Source organism: Danio rerio, chromosome 6, assembly GCF_052040795.2.
Source record: "Danio rerio strain M-AB ecotype USA chromosome 6, GRCz13ab, whole genome shotgun sequence".
Lineage (NCBI taxonomy): Eukaryota > Metazoa > Chordata > Actinopteri > Cypriniformes > Danionidae > Danio > Danio rerio.
In genome coordinates, this window is record NC_141026.1 from 1,376,082 (window position 1) to 1,394,080 (window position 17,999).

The 17,999-nt window shown below is 36.4% G+C and overlaps 1 protein-coding gene across 1 annotated transcript in view; it reads right to left on the minus strand.

Annotated features, from left to right (window-relative positions):
- zeb2b (zinc finger E-box binding homeobox 2b) overlaps positions 1–7,755 on the minus strand; it is a 232,648-nt gene extending 224,893 nt beyond the window's left edge. Inside the window, exon 1 of the mRNA XM_087255789.1 lies at positions 7,527–7,755. The gene's annotated coding sequence lies outside the window, so the exon portion shown is untranslated. The remainder of the gene's footprint in view (positions 1–7,526) is intronic.
- Between the last annotated feature and the right edge of the window lie 10,244 nt (positions 7,756–17,999).

Consider the following 17,999-nt stretch of genomic DNA (forward strand, 5'->3'; position numbering starts at 1 on the left):
ATTTGCTAATGCTTAATTAATGGTTGAAAGTGTGTAGTTACTTTAAAGTGTTACCAAAAAATCTTCTTTCCGTTGAACAGAAATTAAAAAAAAAAAAACATATTCATACTTGAACTGTATGTGCACAATCCATGCAGTGCGGTCTGTAAACTCAGTATAGTTGTGGCCTGTGATGAAGAAGAGCATCCCGGAGCTTCATCTTCCTCTGCAAACCGCACGCCCCGCTGTTTCACGCTCCGCTGTGAATTTAATTCGTTTAAAAACCTCAAACTCCCATTAAATCACTAATTACCGAAATGAACACGGGTAAAACACATTAGTAGGTTATGTTTATTATAAAAAGCCCTTTTTCATTCTCCTCCGCAACATGCATTTCAATGACAAGAAGATGAAAGAAAATTTAATTTCCATCTCTCTGCTCAGGAGCAAAATGTGTGTTTTTATGAAGGGGAGGAGAACAGAGGTTAGCTCGGTGAAAACAACACCAATTAAACTCGCAATTGCTTGTTTTCTCATAACGCTATATTAAAATTAAATAATTGCTTCATATTAAGCTTAATAACATAGAGGAAAGGTGCTGTAGGGGGGAGGAGTTTAAATAACGCTGCACACACCACCGGGACGTTCACCACACTGAAAACATGCAGGAACCAGAGCATCTGCGCAGAAACTTGAGCTGAACTTCTCCGTCTCAGAGCGAGAGGAATATGCAGATGTGTGTGATTTGTGATTGAACGCCAGCGGCCGAGGCTGTTCTCTCACAGATTGTGGAGCGTCGCCTGCAGCTCGTGGTGTCGCTCTTTATTCCAGACGTTAATAAGACTTCAGAACGTTCACTTATCAGCGCTTATCCTGAGACGACCGTGAAAATCTTTCAGCAACTCAGCAAAGAAATTCAGCTGCACCAGTTTGGACTGGAGTACAAACGACTGTGTGTGTGTGTGTGAGTAATTTGGTACTTATACAGTAGTGTGTGTGTGTGTGCGCATACATGCACAACACGCAGCCACAGACACACACTCTCACTGAATAACATACACAATATAGCAGACTCTAAAGCACACATTAAGCCACACACATCTTTCGCTCTCTCACAGACACACACACACACACACACACACACACACAAATTCACACGCAGTCTCACTCAGAAACATACACACACAGACACACAAAAAAAAAAAATATATATATATATATATATATATATTTTTTTTTTTTTTGGTGTGTGTCTGTGTGTGTATGTTTCTGAGTGAGACTGCGTGTGAATTTGTGTGTGTGTGTGTCTGTGAGAGAGCGAAAGATGTGTGTGGCTTGATGTGTGATTTAGAGTCTGCTATATTGTGTATGTTATTCAGTGAGAGTGTGTGTCTGTGGCTGCGTGTTGTGCATGTATATATATATATATATATATATATATATATATATATATATATATATATATATATATATATATATAATTAGATTGACTTGAAAGTGACTTGCTAGAACAAGCTACGACTTGACTTGACTTGCTTGCACATGTGTGACTTACTCCCACCTCTGGTTACTGTTGGCTTTCTGTCAGCTTGAACCAGTCTGGCCATTCTCCTCTGACCTCTGGCCTCATCAACAAGGCATTTCTGCCCACAGAACTGCCACTCACTGGATATTTCCTTTGTGTCAGACCATTCTCTGTAAACCCTACAGATGGTTGTGCGTGAAAATCCCAGTAGATCAGCAGTTTCTGAAATACTGAGAGCAGCCCATCTGGCAGCAACAACCATGCCACGTTTAAAGTCTCTTAAATCCCCTTTCTTCCCCATTCTGATGCTCGCTTTGAACTGCAGCAGATCATCCTGACCATGTCTACATGCCTAAATGCATTGAGCTGCTGCCATGTGATTGGCTGATTAGACATTTGCATCAACAGCAGTTGGATAGGTGTACCTAATAAAGTGGCCGGTGATATATATATCATTTTCCCTCAATATTAATCTTAACTTTCTTTAAATATACAATAAAAATGATAATGTTTTCTTTAAATAATTTGCTACATGAAATCCTGCTCATGACGTGTCCATATAAATCATCTTACAAAGTGAACAGATTATGCGAAAAGAGAATAAAGGCTATTTCTAGGATCATTAAAATGTTCAGTGTTGTGTCATTGTTTTCGTGATCATTAAGGAAAACAACATCTGGAGCACTGTGGTAATGAGAGTAAGGGTTAAATGATTTTAATTAGCCATAAAAATAGGCTCTATTTGTTCATTCTCTAATAATAAAGGACATTTATTTATTTTGCTTTGGTATTTGGTATGACCTGGACATGTTGTTTACTACCTCCTGATCAAAATAAAGCAGATTTATTTATTTATTTAATTTTGTTTGAGAAATTGTGGTTTGATTTGTTTGCTTTGGTGAAAAAAAAATGCTCTGATAATTATTTTAATTTACTCACAGAGAAAGAAACTAACCTTATATACCTGATGGGATATCAACGAGTTGCAAATTAGCAATTTAAAACCTTTTTATATTATTTTATGTATTTATTTATTTTTAATTACTGATTAAATGATTGTTTCTGGTATCCTTTTAAATTAATTTAGTTTTTTTTTAATAGCACTGGCGAACTAGTTTTTATTAAAAGTTAAGTTTTTTTATGTACCTTAATTGTTAAAAAGACACTCATATTGTTTAAATAATAAATTTGATAATATTTTAATTAATTAATTTAAACTTTTAAGCATCAGAAAAATATTCCCTATTTTATTAAATCATTATAAATTAATTAGGTAAACAAATTAAGTATATTTTATATATATATTTATTTTGAAGTGAGAGAACAGTTTGGTGGTTTAGTTTTGAGTTGTCTGTAATAAGCGGGAGGAGTGAGGAGTGAGTTAAATATAGCCAGAACTGATGAGTGTTTAATGAGAGAGGGATGGAGAAGAGGAGAGCACTGGTGAAGGTGAAGGATGGACAGAGTTTCTCATCTGAAAGTCAGAATAGAGAGACAGACAGACAGATCTGGAGAAAGACAGGCAGACAGAGGTGTTTCTCATTGCTTAGGTCTTAAAGGGGCAGCGCAGCATTATACAGGATCTGTGTGTGAGTCAACAATCATCTGTGTGAATGTACAGTGTGTGTGTGTGTGAGTCAATGTGCATGTGTGTGAATGTCTCTATGTGTGTCTGTGCTTGTGCATTTGTGAATGTGCACGTGTGTGAATGTCTCTGTATGTGTGTCATACACAGATCTTCCCGTGTGTGTGTGTGTGCGTGTGTGTGTGTGTGTCTGAATATCCACTGCTTTTATTACCGTCACACTCCTGCTGCTCTACAGGTTCCAGTAAAGAGCAGCTCTTCATTATTACACTGAGAGAAAGACACATCCTCTGACTGATCAACTCATGTCTCACACACAATCATCGAAACAAACGCACTCACAGTCACACACACACTCACACAGAGACAAACACGCTCACTCAAACACATAGAAACAAATACACATACACATACACACACATATTCACACACAAACACACATCCTGCACATGCACACCAACACACACACACACACACTTATTCACTAACCTGCACATTCATAAACACGCATGTACACATGCGCACACATTAAACACACACAAACCTGCACATGCACACAAAGAGATATGCACACACAGACACATGCATGTGCAAACACACATATGCACTCACACACATAGAACCGCACATTGGCATACACAATCTCAGCCAAACATACACACACACGCATGCACGCACATACACACAAAGCTGCACATGGATACACACACTCTCTCTCTCTCACACACACACACACACACGCACACACGCACATAAACACATACACACAAAGCTGCACATGGATACACACACTCTCTCTCTCTCACACACACACACACACACACACACACACACACACACACACGCACACACGCACACACGCACACAAACACATACACACAAAGCCGCACATGGATACACACACTCTCACACACACATGCAAATGCACAAACACACACACACACTTATACACATATGCATGTAGATACACATATGTACTCACACACATGCATACACACCAACACACGCATATGCACACATACACATATACAAACAGGCACACATACACACACACACACACACACACACACAAAGCTGCACATGGATACACACTCTCACACACACACACATGCAAATGCACAAACATACACACACACACAAAGCTGCACATGGATACACACTCTCACACACACACACACACACACACACACACACACATGCAAATGCACAAACATACACACACACACAAAGCTGCACATGGATACACACTCTCTCACACACACACATGCAAATGCACAAACATACACACACACACACACACACACACGTGCACACACACTTATACACACACATTCATGTACATACACATATGCACTCACACACATAGAACCGCACATTGGCATACACACTCTCAACCAAACACATACACATACACACGCACGCATGCACGCACATACACACAAAGCTGCACATGGATACACACACTCTCGCACACACACACACACACGCACACACTCTCGCACACACACATGCAAATGCACAAACACACACACCCACATGTGCACACACACTTTTATACACACACATGCATATACATACACATATGCACTCACACACACATGCATACATACCAACACACGCATATGCACAAATACAGACAGGCTTACACACACTTATGTACACACAAACACACATATGCGTGCTCGCAACACACACACCAGTTAATGAATCACACTGTAACTATTGCAGGAAATATAGTGACTTATTTACACCTATAGCGCATGTGTTTGGACTGTGGGGGAAGCCGGAACACCCGGAGGAAACCCACACGAGCACGGGGAGAACATGCAAACTCCACACAGAAACGCCAACTGACCCATACGGGACTCGAACCAGCGACATTCTTGATGTGAGGCCACAGTGCCACCACCCAGCACTATTAACAGCCAATATTACCTACACACTGAGTGCGCGATGATAAATAACAGGTCTACAGCAGCACTGATTAAAAGTGCCACAAATATGAAGTGATCTCGACTCGTCCTGGGTTATTTTCAGCTAACAGTGACGATCATCAGCAACAAGACGAGCACAGAAACATGCCCTCACAGTTGTTCAGTATGTCAGGCCGCTGCAGATGTTTGTGAGCGCCATAAACAGCTTTACAGCAGAGAACAGCATTGAGAAGGAGCGGCTGAGCTTCTGCAGACGCTTCATTTACTATACAGGCCGTTTGGTTTGCAGTCATGCTGAGACTCTGCCAACTGCTCTCAGTGTTTTATTCTGATGATGAACACAAGCGGCAGTCATTCATTCAGCTGCGGCTTTACACACATCTGCATATGAGCAGAGAAACACTGAACGCAAACATCCAGTGGGTTTAAAGTCAGCAAGAAACAGAAGTTGTGGAGCTTTTATCCCTTATTGTGGACTCGTGGTACTGTGAGGGACTTATTATGCCCCTTTATACAAGATTTAAAATACGTCTCTGCTGTCGAGATACATCCAGCTGCAGACACACACACACAATCCAGGACACGTGATATAGGGAGGTAACATCCATTAATAAGTTCATTCATTCATTTTCTTTTCAGCTTAGTGCCTTTATTAATGTGGGGTCACCACAGCGGAATGAACCGCCAACTTATTCAGCATATGCTCTTCCAGCCGCATTGAGGTAAAGTTGGTTTTATATTCGCACATTCAGACTTTCTCCTTAAGAATACAATTTCAGGAAAATATTATTTGCAGACCTTAAATAGTGAAATCACATCAGCAGCCGTGACTATAGAAGTTCTTCACTGAAATAAATAGTGTTAATGTTGTCGTATTTACATGCGATTTCAGAACGAATATTCAAATTACTGTGGTAAACAATACAGAGAGGCTGTCACTAATGCCGAGTTCAGGCTGCAGGATTTTCAAAGTAGTCGTGTCTCAGATGTTTTCACACTGCATGACTATCTGGGCTAGCGTTTCGTCGCTGCTTTGTTTACACTGCAAGATGGATCGGCGACAGGGACTTTCACATTGCATGGCTTTACTATAGGAAGAATCGCCGACAACTTCGTCCAAACTACGTCTCACAGCCAAAAACACGTCGTATATCTTTTGTTATTAACTACATAATGAGAAAGAAGCCTTTAATGGGGTAGAAAATGTACATGTTTGCTCACCTGGGTTTAAAGGGAATTAGCCATTTCTCCTCAACTTAAGTTGATAATAAACTAATTTCTTTCTGAATGAAGCGTCAAACAGACACGGTTGCTCCTGAGTCCTGTCAAACCTACACTAGTTTTTCCTCCATTTAGTGAGTCTAAATAAACTGATAAATGAGCGCATTTAACTTCTCCCCCAGCCTCCCGCTGGCCTGCAGCAGGTACACACACACACACACAAGTGAATGCCGCTCTCTCATTGGCTGTAGGCGATTGCTGATGTTATTTTCAGTCAAAACTCATTTCACACGGCATGATTTGAATCGCTGACAGCTACAGATATTTAGCATGCCAAATATCTCACAGGCATCGGCGACTCATCGGCGATTCTCTCAGATCGCGTCTTTGATAGTTCATACTGTGTGATTGTCACTCACGTGCACGAGCAGCGATTTGCCTGTGATTTCAGGCATTTGTCGGCGATTTCTCAAAACCTGTCGGCGAGCCAAAATCGGGGCTAAAATCACGCAGTCTGTACTAGGCATAATTTTCATTAAATGAATGCGTGAATATAAAACTTTAGCTAAATTTATTATTATTATTGCTACAAATAAAGTGTCGGGTTGACGTTAACATCGTAAAGCAACAGAAATAAAGTAGAAAACTAAACGTTTCTAAAAGCTAGTCTGGAGTATATTCATCTACTGTGGTTTTGCAGTTGATGGTATTTCAGCAGTTACTGATTGAGGTAAATTTGATTTAATACTCACACATTCGGACATTCTCCTTAATAATAACGTTATGATTTCTAAAAAAAAGAAAAAGTCATTTGCAAATGGTAACTAATGTAGAAAGACCGTTAAAATTAATGAATGTGCGAATGTAAAATCAACTTTACCTCAATTCCAGCTGCAACCCATCACGGGGAAACATGCATACACACTCATTCACACACACACTCATACACTTAACTATTATTAAATGTCATATGTTTATCAATATATCATTCTGAGACAGTCTCCTGTACAATACTAGTCATTTTACTGGGTTTCTTCACTTTTTTTTCTGGCAAAATCTTTACTAAGTGTTTCTTAGTATGTACAATATCACCACAATACTATGTATAATAATCAGAATACATTATTAAAGTGGCAACAACAACTCTAAATCAATACAGAGAGTCATTATAGCAGTGTTTCACATGAATTTAGCCCAACTGTGCATCACGACTCCATTTTGGTCATTCCTCAACTCATTTTCACAACACAGCGTCCGTTAATGAATCTGAATCATGACCTACCTGTCGCTGAACAGCCTCGAACCGAGCGGGCTCTGCATTTGTTGCAATATCTCGATGTTTCTTCAACATATGCATTCAGTATTTTCGTAGTAAAGTCCTGAAGTTAATCCTGAAGTCTTCACGCGTTTTAAACAGATGAAAAAGTGCTGCTGATTTGCCGCGGAGATCAGATGAACGCTAAACTCACGTCCGGTGTTTGACTCCTGATTGAATCAGTGTTTCAACGAATGAGTGTTTGATTCAGTGAATCACATTCGTTCCTAAACGAGTCAGCGTTTTTAAATCGATTGAATGAAAAGATCATTGTATCACTCATAGATGCAATTTTATCGTCATCTAATGGCATTAGCGAGAAGTTTTTAAAGGTAAAATTGTATATTATAACAATAAAAATCTTAAATGTTTACTAAATAAATACCCAGCTAACAATTTTAGGTTTTAAGCGTTTTAAAAAGACACAATAGTGCTACAGATTTGTCACAGAAATCAGATAAGTAATAAACGCGTTTCCAAACAAAACACAGCTAGTCCTGTTTGACTCCTGAATGAATCAGTGTTTGACCAACTGAGTGAATGAGTCAGTGAATCACATTCGTTTCGTTCCCAAATGATTCGGCGTTTTTAAATCGATTGAATGAGCAGATCATTTTCTCACTCATATTTTCCACTCATTTTCATTTTTTTTTTCTAATGGCGGTATCGAAATGTGTTTAAAGGTCATATTGTGATAAAAAGGTTGAATGTTTACTTAAATAAAAACCCAGTTAACAAAGGTTTTAAGTGTTTTAAACAGATGAAAAAGTGCTACAGATTTACTTTGACAATATTTCCTTCAATTCAAGATGCAAAAATGTAATGAATAAATAATTTAAAAATAAATACAAAATTAAATGAATAAATACAATGAAAAGTAATTTACACACTCACATACACAAGCACATTATTATACATTATTTATTTACTGAATGATAATAATAATAATAATAATAATAATAATAATAATTATTATTATTATTATTATTATTATGGTGGAATTTCATAGTTTACCATTTGACAGTTTAATATCAGACACAAATGATGATCAATCACAAATGATGATAGAATAATCACACAATATATTAAAAGCATTGAAACAGGCATAAATCAACACTTTTGTGGTTATTTTAAAGTTTTGAAGCCCCGTGTAGGCATGCAGTATATGAATATATTCTCTTCTGCGTGTCTTCATTGTTCAGCATTGAGTGTCGTACTGTATATTCATCCATTCATTCAGTCATTCTCTTTGGGTTTTGATCTATTTTAACTGTTCTTCACCGCAGCACGAGCGCAGCCTCCTGCTGATCCAGAATCAGTGCTCGAATGTTTCCACAGATGTCAGATTCGCTCCCTGTAGAGAAACATGCGTCCAGCTCTCCTGAGTGCAGTTACGGAGAGACACGCGCATGTGTCTGCCTGTGTGTGTGTGTGTGTGTGTGTGTGTGTGTGTGTGTTACCTTTCAGAGCAAAGAGTAAATTGGCCTCCAGAGGTTTTCTTCTGTTCAACCTGTTCATCAGCATGAGAGAGAGAAACTGAATTAGCATTGATATGTCTGACTAAGACATGATCGCAGTAGACGCTCGTCTGCAATTCTGTACATGTTTCAGAAACGTTTGCAGCTTTTTTAAAGTTGGTGAGAGAAGGGAAGTGCTCAGCAGGTGTTTTGTTTTGTTTTGTTTTGCTTTTGTTTTGTTTCATTTCTTTGTTTTGTTGTTTTGTTTTTTGTCTTGTAGTTTCGTTTTCGTTTTGTTTTGTTATTTGCTTTGCTTTGCTTAGTTTTTTGCTTTTTGTTTTGTTTATTGTTTTGTCTTATTTTTTGTTTTGCTTTGCTTTGCCTTGCTTTGCTTTGTTTTGTTTTTGTTTTTGTTTTGTTGCTTTGTTTTGTTTTGTTTTGTTTTGTTTTGTTTTGTTTTGTTTCGTTTCGTTGTTTTGTTTTCTTGAATTTTTGTGTTTGTTTTGTTTTGTTTATTGTTTTGTCTTATTTTATGTTTTGTTTTGTTTTGTTTTTTTTGTTGTTTTGTTTTATTTTATTTGTTTTTTGTTTCCTTGTTTTGTTTTTGTTTTCTTGAATTTTTGTGTTTGTTTAGTTTTGTTTTGTTTTGTTGCTTTGTTTTTGTTTTTTTTTGCTTTGTTTTTTTTGTTTTGTTTTTTTGTTTTTTGCTTTGTTTTTTTGTTTATTTATTTGTTTTCATTCATTCATTCATTCATTCATTCATTCATTCATTTTCTTGTTGACTTAGTCCCTTTATTAATCCGGGGTCGCCACAGCGGAATTAACCGCCATCTTATCCAGCAAGTTTTTACGCAGCGTATGCCCTTCCAGCCGCAACCCATCCCTGGGAAACATCCACACACACATTCACACACACTCATACACTACGGACAATTTAGCCTACCCAATTCACCTGTACCGCATGTATTTGGACTGTGGGGGAAACCGGAGCACATGGAGGAAACCCACGCGAAGGCAGGGAGAACATGCAAACTCCACACAGAAATGCCAACTGAGCCGAGGTTCGAACCAGCAACCCAGCGACCTTCTTGCTGTGAGGCGACAGCACTACCTACTGCGCCACTGCCTTGCCTGTTTATTTATTTATTTATTTATTTTGTTTGTTTGTTTGTTTGTTTGTTTATTTGTTTACACAAGCACAATACTGTGATAAACAATAAATTCTTCCTTAAAAAAATTCTGCCAATGGGGTAAGCAAAATTATTAGCTATTAGTTAAATATTTGGATTAGAAACAAGACTGAAGCTCTAAGTAACAAACACATTTTTTTGCATTGAATGAGGCTTTGAATATATGAGTTCATCAGAAACACACCTGCGTTGGCGCCGCTTCTGTGTGTGTGTGTGTGTGTGTGTGTGTATGTGTAAAGGTGAGCTGCGTGCATCAGTGTAATACAGTAAAAACAAACTTCAGCGCTGTCGCGAATCTCATCTGCATGAGCAAATATTTGTTGTTGTTTCAGAGATTTCCTGATTATTTGTTTCTGTCACACATAAAAGTCAGATGAGCGCCTGGCCGCAGGTTCACGTCTGACGCCATCAATATTTATTGCTTATTGTTTAGAGATATACAGGCCTGCAGATTACACACACACACACACACACACACACACACACACACACACAAAGATGACTGGATATCTGTCGCATTCTCTCTGTTGTATTAAAGAATGACACAGGGAGGGATCGCCGGCACTGTAAATATTTAATCACTTCTTTGGGTTATTCACAAAACAGACTTTCTGTAGACACCAACACACACACACACACACACACACACACACACGTACACACACGCACACAGAGAGAGAGAGAGAGAGCGAGAAACACACAGGAACACACACAAAGAAACATATAAACACACAACACACACACACACACACACACACACACACACTGAGATGATGGGAAGAAACACGCACACGCACACATACACAAACACGCACATGCACATGCACAAACACACACAGACACACATAAACACAAACACAGAAAGACAGAAACCCACACACAAACACACATGGACAGACACATGGACAAACACACACACACAGAAACATAAAAACACACACACACACACACACACACACACACATACTCACTTAAAGAGCGATAATCGTAGAAACACACACACACTTAAAGAAAGATAAACACAGAAACACACACACACACACACACACAAACATAGAAACACATACAGATCCACACGCACAAGAACAGACACAAAAAAACACACACTTGCAAACACAAACACACACACACAAATATATACATGCATGCACATATACAAACACACACACACACACACACACACACACTAAAACATGGAAACACACACAGAAGTACACACACACACACATTGAAACATGGAAACACACACAGAAGCACACGCACACACACACACAAACACACACAGAAACACACACTTAAAGAGAGAAAAACACAGAAACACACACACACACACAGAAAAACAGAGAGAGAGAGAGAGAGAGAAACTTTGAGACAGACATACACACAAACACACACACACACACACACACACACACACACACAGAAAGACAGACCCACACACACAAACACACACTTAAAGAAAGATAAACACACATGCACATGCACACACACACACACACAAACATAGAAACAAATACGAATACACATACACACACATACACACACACACACACACACACACAAACATAGAAACAAATACGAATACACATACACACACATACACACACACACACACACACACACACAAACATACTGTAGAAACACATACAGATCCACACGCACAGGAACAGACACAAAAAAACACACACTTGCAAACACAAACACACACACACAAATATATACATGCATGCACATATACAAACACAAACCTACACACACACACTCACACACACACACACAGCAGATTTGGTGTGTTCTCTCAGCAGCATTAATGAGCATTGTGGGGACATCTGAACAGAGGTGAATGCTGATATAGTTAGCGTACAGCGTAATATTGTCCAGTGACACACATCCTCACGCCGTCCCCGCGCCAATACAAACGCAGATAAATGCACCGCTCAAATCTTTCTCCCGCCGCGCCGCATTTGCATATAAATCCTTTGCGAAATTCCATTTTCTGCCCGGCCAAATTAGTAATCATGATGGAATCCAATAATTTCTGAAGCCAATGTCACATTCCTCTGTTCATAATTAAAGCAACCGACTAAACGCATTTACCTCATGGCTAATGTAAGGAAACATCATAAATATTGAAAATCGCCTCTTCATTTGCATAAGTATTGTGCTCTTACTGTCAAACCTGCAGTCCACATGCAAACTTTGAGTCATTTGTAAACGATCCATGAGGAATACTTAATGACAGGCCATCGAGTTACTGGAAAACAATGTGTGTGTGCATTATTCACTCATTCATTTTATTTACGGCTTAGTCCCATTTATTAATCTGGGGTCGCCACTGCGGAATGAACCGCCAACTTCATTCATTCATTCATTCATTTTCCTTCCACCTTAGTCACTTTATTAATCTAGGGTCGCCACTGCGGAATGAACCGCCAACTTCATTGATTCATTCATTTTCTTTCCAGCTTAGTCCCTTTATTAATATAGGGTCGCCACTGCGGAATGAACCGCCAACTTCATTGATTCATTCATTAATTTTCTTTCCAGTTTAGTCCCTTTATTAATATAGGGTCGCCACTGCAGAATGAACCGCCACCTTCATTGATTCATTCATTCATTCATTCATTTTCTTTCCAGTTTAGTCGCTTTATCAATATAGGGTTGCCACTGCGGAATGAACCGCCAACTTCATTGATTCATTCATTTTCTTTTCAGCCTAGTTCCTTTATTAATCTAGGGTCGCCGCTGCGGAATGAACCGACAACTTCATTGATTCATTCATTCATTTTCCTTCCACCTTAGTCCCTTTATTAATCTAGGGTCGCCGCTGCGGAATGAACCGACAACTTCATTGATTGATTCATTCATTTACTTTCCAGTTTAGTCCCTTTATTAATATAGGGTCGCCACTGCGGAATAAACCGCCAACTTCATTGATTCATTCATTCATTTTCTTTCCAGCTTAGTCCCTTTATTAATATAGGGTCGCCACTGCAGAATGAACCGCCACCTTCATTAATTCATTCATTCATTCATTCCTTTTCTTTCCAGTTTAGTCCCTTTATTAATATAGGGTCGCCACTGCGGAATGAACCGCCAACTTCATTGATTCATTCATTTTCTCTTCAGCCTAGTTCCTTTCTTAATCTAGGGTCGCCGCCGCGGAATGAACCGCCAACTTCATTGATTCATTCATTCATTTTCCTTCCACCTTAGTCCCTTTATTAATCTAGGGTCGCCACTGCGGAATGAACCGCCAACTTCATTGATTCATTCATTTTCTTTTCAGCCTAGTTCCTTTCTTAATCTAGGGTCGCCGCTGCGGAATGAACCGCCAACTTCATTGATTCATTCATTCATTTTCTTTCCAGCTTAGTCCCTTTATTAATATAGGGTCGCCACTGCAGAATGAACCGCCACCTTCATTGATTCATTCATTCATTCATTCATTTTCTTTCCAGTTTAGTCCCTTTATTTTTATAGGGTCGCCACTGCGGAATGAACCACCAACTTCATTGATTCATTCATTCATTTTCTTTCCAGTTTAGTCCCTTTATTTTTATAGGGTCGCCACTGCGGAATGAACCGCCAACTTCATTGATTCATTCATTTTCTTTTCAGCCTAGTTCCTTTCTTAATCTAGGGTCGCCGCTGCGGAATGAACTGCCAACTTCATTGATTCATTCATTCATTCATTTTCCTTCCACCTTAGTCCCTTTATTAATCTAGGGTCGCCCCTGCGGAATGAACCGCCAACTTCATTCATTCATTTTCTTTTCGGCTTAATCCCTTTATTAATCTAGGGTCGCCACTGCAGAATGAACCGCCAACTTTATTCATTCCCTCATTGATTTTCTTTCCGGCTTAGTCCCCCATATAGTGTCAAATGCAATGCAAACACACTTAAATTGAACTGTAAGTTATTGTAAGCTCCAGCACAGCGTTGTGTGTGTGTGTGTGTGTGTGTGTGTGTGTTAGGGGGCGAGGGTCTGTTCACTTCAGACGTTAAGCAGGTGGTTTATAATGAAGCTGATTGTGACCTTTTAATGCTGCAGTCATTGATTGAGAGCGGCAGCAGGCCCGGCTCAGTCCGGAGGTGATAGATTATTTAATTAACTATTGACCTTTCTGCCGCCCATTCATCGATGAAAAGCCTTTTATGACAGAGCAGCGTTTAGGCCAAGGGTGCTGCTGAGTTTTGATTTTTGGATTTACTGTTTAGATTCTGTTCCTTCTGCGTGTTACATTTCCATTCTGATCACGCCACAAACTTACTGTACTTTTCATTTGTTTTGTCTGTGTGTGTGTGTGTGTGTGTGTGCATCTTATATTTCTGGACCAAATTTTCCCACAACTATATCAATACACTAATTTAAGCCCAATGTATTTTGAGCAAATATCCATTATACATTAACTCTATAGTACTGAACGATACTCTACAGCTCATTCTTGTGTGCATATTGTGCACTCACTGTGATGAGTTTGTTTAGAAGACATGCAGGAACCAATGCAGCTTGGCATCAGTGACGTCAATCCTGACACCAAACATCATATGAGTTCAGCAGACTTTAAGCGCTCTGGATGATTAATGCTCTGGTTTTATCTGGCCTCTTGGTCTTTTTTGAGCTTGATCTTGACCACTGTCTGCATTCACTGTAAAACAGCAATGTAAACGTTTTAAAAAGTCAACATTATTCAAACTATTCACATAATGTCATGGGTGCTTATTTATTTATTTATTTATTTATTTATTTATTTATTTATTTATTTATTTATTTATTTATTTATATTCATTTATATATTTGTTTATTTATGTATGGATATTTTATTTTCAGTATTTATTCATTTAAAATATTTTTTATATATTTTTTATTTATTTTCTGTATTTATTTATTTATTTTTAATATATATTTATATATTTATTTTTTTATTTTTAGTATTTTTTATTTTAGAAATGTATTTATTTATTTATTTAATTATTTTTAGCATTTATTTATTTATTCTAAATATTTATTTATAGGTTTATTTATTTTCAGTATTTATTTACTTATTTATTTTAAATATATATATATATATATATATATATATATATATATATATATATATATATATATATATATATATATATATATATATATATATATATACACAAACACACATATATATATATATATATATATATATATATATATTTATTTATTTTAGTATTTATTTATTTATTTATTTTCAGTATTTATTTACTTTTTTAAATATTTATTTATTTTCTTATTTATTTTCAGTATTTATTAACTTATTTATTTAAAGTATTTATTTATTTACTTATATATTTTCATTAATTATTTTATTTAGTCTTTATTTTTTTATATTTATTTATATATTTATTTATTTATTTCAGTATTTATTTATTTATTTATTTATTTATTTATTTATTTGTTTGTTTGTTTGTTTGTTTGTTTATTTTTAAAGAAATGTTATTGTAATGAACTGTGTATATTGTTTCTTGTGTTTAAGATTGGGATTATGTTGGAATGCATTTCTTAAAGGGTACTTTAATAAACAAAAAATGCATTTAGACTGTATATTCATACATAATTTATGTAATCATGTTTTAAGATAAAGCAATGGAAGTATATATTTATATAATCATGTTTTAAGATAAAGCAATGGAAGTATATATATATATATATATATGCTTCCATTGCTTTATCTTAAAACAACAAAAAAAACTTTTAGCAATGTATTAAAATCAGGGGTTAGGGTAATTAGATAATGTATTTTTAAAGTTTATAAATATATTTATTGCAGTATTTGTTCATCTTAGTTAATGAAAATACAGTTGTTCACTGTTAGTTTATGTTATCTCACTGTGTTTAAACAAATTTTTAGATGTTAATGTGAGTTGTTTAAGCTATGCATTAACTACAAGAACAACTTTGGATGTTAAAAATGCATTAGTAAATTGTTGAACTATGATTAATAAATATAGTAAATATTAGTAAATATATTAACTAATCTTATTGTCTACAGTTGTAGTCACATAAACAGCCATTCACAATACTATAGGGCATCCGCTGCATAAAACATATGTCAGAATAGTTGGCGGTTCATACTGCTGTGGCGACCTCTGAAACAGAGACTAAGCTGAAGGAAAACTCATATCAAACATAAAAATATTTGTTGTCTTGACTTTTTGTTGTGAATTTTCTACAGCGCATCGTCGACACCATTTGATGGCTTTGCTGTGGTCTGACAGAGACTCGGGGAGTTTCAGCTTTTCATCCCGCAGAGATTCACTCTCGAGCCCAGAAACATCTCGTCTGAGCCGGACCGAGTAACATGCTGAGATTTTGTTTGCCTCTTTATGGTTTTACACAAATTTATTCAATCAGCCTTTTGTTTTTAGTGACCCTCAGAATCACAGTGTCTTTCCCTGACAAGCGCTGGAAGAATTCCCTGGATAAACACACCCAACCACTGTTTTGTCTTGTTTCTAATCCAAATATCTAAAGATTCTCAAATCACAAAGCATTTTCTAGACAAGAATAAAATATTGTCTTTTTTTCAGAAATAATGAGTCAAAATAATGTGAGTTTTCCTTAACAATAGATCCTTTTAGATATTATTGTGAGTAAAGTTAACTCACTGTGCATGGTCTAATGTAACGAAATGAACCGCCGACTTATCCAGCTTAAGTTTTACGCAGCGGATGCCCTTTCAACTGCAACCCATCTCTGGGAAACACCCATACCCACTCATTCACACTCATACACTATGGACAATTTAGCCTACCCAATTCACCTGTACCACATGTGTTTGGACTGTGGGGGAAAGCTGAGCACCCGGAGGAAACCAACACAAAGATGGGGAAAACATGCAAACTCCACACAGAAATGCTAACTGACCCAACTGAGGCTTGAACTAGCGACCGCACCATTGCGTCACCCATATGCATTAACTAATAATTAATAATTCTATAAACAGTGTGTGGCACCAAATTATTTAAATAAATGCAAAAAGTACATGCACTGCAAAAAAAAAAAAAAAAAAGCTTTTCCTTCTTAGTATTTTGTCTTGTTTCTAGCCCAAATATCTCATAAAAATGATTAAATCCAGGAGCATTTTCTAGACATTTTTTATTCAGGAATATTAGGTTAAATTAAATGAGTTTTTACTTAAAACAAGCAAAGAAAAATGTGTTTTTTGAGAGATATTTTAAGGAAAAAATGCAATAAATTGTGTGTATTTCTGAAAACAAGATAATAAGTTTTGCTTGTCTATAAAATGCCTCTTGATTTAAGAATTGTTTGATATTTGGACTAGAAACAAGACAAACACATCATTTTTGACGTAGTAATTAAGGCCACTTAACATAAAGTGGGACCATGGAAAATATTATTTATTTATTTAGCAATTTTTAATGAATGCTTTATTACAATTTACACAGACTAAATTTAAACAAACAAATAAAATTTAATTAATAAAAACTTTTTTATTTTTAATTTATATTTATTTGTGCATGTTCTAAAAATGTTTTAAAATTATATATTTTTAATTTATATATTTTTGCATGTCCTAAAATGTTTTAAAATAAATTAATAATATATATATTTTTTAATTTATATTTATTTTTGCATGGTCTAAAAATGTTTTTAAATTATATATTTTTAATTTAGATATGTTTTAGCATGTTCTAGAATGTTTTAAAATGAATAAATATTATACATTTTTAATTTATTTATACTTTTGCATGTTCAAAGAATTTTTTTAAATTATTGACTTTTAATTTATATATA